We start from the raw sequence: 3605 nt of genomic DNA, 5'->3' as shown, positions 1-3605 counted from the left end.
TGGGGAATCTGTGGCTCTAAGAGCGGGCTAGCTTGGGTTAGTATTCTTCGAGGACAACCATCCCGCCACCGGAGCGCCCCTGGGTTCAAGCCTAACCTACCTTTCCTCAGAGCTAGTTGTTTGGCGCCCTTTTCTGCTGTCTCCAACCCCCACTCTCCCAGTCTTTCTGCACCCTAGGAAAAGAGGACATTGGCTAAGAACTCCGATCTCAGTCCAGTGGTTACACTTCTGTGGACTTGGGCAGGTGACACTGCCTCTCTGAGCCTTGAACTCCTCAAGTATCTACATGCACTTTACACTGCCCTTTCTCCTTGCTCCTCCCTCCCCACAAAGAGACTAGAGGTACTTGAAACTCGTAAAGGGCTCTTTCAAGACAGGCGGTTCTCAAGCTGTGGATCTCACGATCCTTTAGAGTGTCCAATGATCCTTTCAGCGGGATCCTATATCAGATATCCAGCATATCGGATACTTACATTACAACTCATAACAGTAGCAAATTTACAACGAAGTAGCAACAAACTAATTTTATGGCCCCGGGGTCACCATAAGAAGAGGAACTGTATTGAAGGAGCTGTAAGACGTCACCAACTAGCCTCATTGTGCTTCATCTCCTCCTGATGTCTCCGCCCCTAAGCAAATTCTCCAGCCAAGCTAACTGTTCTCCACCCATCCTGTGCACTCTGGAAGTTGTTTGTTATCCAACTCTGAGAATGTGACATACTAATCTTATGGGAGTTAAACTTTTGTTCAGTGCCATGCCCCATTGCCATAGGTTATAGAAACCCTTGTAGGCTTCCTGCTCGCCAGCCTTGGGTACACCGTTCTGCCCATAGCCTTACATTGAAAGCACATGGAACCCTTACTCCTCCTTATTTGCTCTCTCTTAAACCCTGACTTCCTAACAGAAGAGGTATTCCATAAGCTTCAGCCGAATAAATAACAAATTAATGTATGAATGAATGGACAAACCATCTGGTGTTGTTGATTTCTTTTTACTTGAGTAATTTTGCCTGGATTTCTCAAAACCTTCACATAGCCTCCACTTGCCAAAGCCTGGGTACCATGCCACTGGAATCTTGGAGCACTGAGCAGAATCCCTGACTAGAAATAGAGACATCACCCGTCCCCAGCTGCTGCTCCTTATTGGGCCTGTAATGCCCATTTGGTTAGTTCTAAAGCTTCCTTAAAGGGTTTAAGGCTCCGCTTTCACTCTCTCCACTCCTCTGTCAAAGACAGAGTCAATCATGCAGTTAATCCTGCCACTCCCCTGCTTAAAGTCTTCCAGTTGCTACTGACTGACTGTCTATGAAGCCCAAACTCCTCGGCTAGCCCAAGTGCCTGATAATCCGGCTTGTGGGTTCGGAGTTTCATCCTCATTTTCACAGATGCTGAGCATAAGCCATAATTCACTGCTGGCCATCCACCCCACCCCACCCTACCACACCCTACCCTACCACACCACACCCCCTATACTATTTCGTCCCCCCCATTTGTGAGGGCTGTTCCTTCCTATTTATCTCGGAGCTTTTAAACTCCCCTTTAAATCTCTTCCTGAAACCTTTCCTATTCCCCCCTGACAGAGTGAGCAGGTACTGAGTCTCTACCACTACAGGGCATCGCTACTGTGATGGCTTGTTTAGAACTGCCTTGGAGCTGGAGAGATGGCTCCGTGGTTCAGAGCATTCATTGCTCTTCCAGAGGCCCAGAGTTCTGTTCCTGGTGCCCTATCAGGTGGCCCACAACCACTTTTATCTCTAATTCCAGGGATCAAACTACTCTGGCTCCATGGGTACCTGCACATTGCCCCCAGAACACATAATTAAAAATAGTAAAATTAACAAAACTGGACAAAAAAAACAAAACAAAACAAAACGCAACTATCCTGTCACTTCTATTGTCTAACCAGGAGGGAAGCAAAGAAACCACTCTCTTCCTGAGTTGTCTGCTCAAAGCTAGCCGACAAGTAATTGAGAAATGACTGCATACTTCCACGCTCACAACACTTTTGAGGAATACCAGAGCCAAGATAGGTTCATCTCTAGCCACCGAGGTTGCTGCTGACATTTCCTAGATTGCCTAATCCTTTTGTTTTGTGCTGGGGGTTGAAGCTGGAGCTTCGAGAATGCTAAGTTCTGCCACTAGGCCACAACCCTCCCCAAACTCCCCTCCCATAGTTACATAATTTTTTTCATGGTTTTAATGATTAATTTTTGAGATCCTTCTCTAAGGTTTAAAAAGCCCAAGCTGAGGTGTGATGTTGGAAGCCTAGCTCCCGGGGTTTTACTGATCACTCACTTTCATCTTTGACTCTATAGTCTTAGGCTGGGCCTGTTCACTGCATGCTTATAATCCAAGAATTAGGAAGGTCAAGGTAGGAGGGATATAACTTCAAGGCCTGTCTGGGCAAGGAAGCAAGATCCTTTCTTTCTCAAAAAAGAGTTAACTGGGAATATAGCTCAGTGGTTAGACCGTTTGCCAAAGCCTAGCATGTAGAATACCTCAGGTTTAATCCCCGGGACTGCCAAAAATGTTTTTTTTTTTTTTAATACATACAAAAACCTTTGTACATGATAGCCTTCAAGGTCCTCTTCTGAGAATAAAGGTTGAAATTGATTTCCTTGCGATTTACCCATGAGCTTCCGTGGTCTGCAAGGTGTGGTCCTATAAACTAGGGCATTCTCCTGGTTTGGAGTCTCTCTGGGCACAGCACCGTCTTTAGCAGTGGTTCCTAGTGATGTGACCCTTTAATGCAGTTCCCCATGTTGTGGTGACCCCAACCATAATGTTATTTTGTTGCTATTTCATAACTCTAATTTTGCTACTGCTATGAACCGTAATATAAATATCTGTTTTCCAATGATCTTGGGTGACCCCATGAGAGGGTTGTTTAAGATCCAAAGGGTCGCAACCCACAGGTTGAGAACCACTGGCCTACAGGGACATGCACCCAGGAAAGCAAATGGTAGCAGGGTTCAGGATTCTGCGTTCAAGTTTCCATTACAGTCTCAATATGCATATTTGCACATAATTTTTCAGTTTTGCATTTTTGATATTTAAAATTTTAGAATACATACACTTTCAAACTACACCAAAATGTTGTCATTTCTAGAGAGGATTAGCTAGTTCCGTGAGTGGAAAACGTGGCTAGGTGATCAGTTCACCTTGAATCATACACACAACATTCTTTCTCTTCACCTTAAATTCTCTAATAACTGTGTATGTGGTCTGAACCACGCTTTCACACTCACATCCACACACACACACATCCTATATGAATATTACTGGATAAAACTATCTAGCCTGACCTTCCATCTCTAGACTCCTTAAATGTGGCCCAGATACGGTCACTGTGTATACCCATGACACCCAGGTTTCTTCTACTGATATATGCACTTATAACTTAAAACAACGAGTAGATTTATCCACGGTGAAAATCCACACTCTTTGGGGGGGCGGGGCTACTTTTGAACGTAGTAGAAATAGGATCACAGTCCTCGTTCCGAAACTCTGTGACCGACTTTTTTTTTATCACTCTGCATTATGTTTTGAGGATTAATTCATATTGATAAGATGAGCGATAGTGCATTGATTTTTCTCTCTTTTTC

This window comes from Rattus rattus, chromosome 7 (assembly GCF_011064425.1).
Source record: "Rattus rattus isolate New Zealand chromosome 7, Rrattus_CSIRO_v1, whole genome shotgun sequence".
Lineage (NCBI taxonomy): Eukaryota > Metazoa > Chordata > Mammalia > Rodentia > Muridae > Rattus > Rattus rattus.
This window is presented reverse-complemented; position numbering follows the sequence as displayed.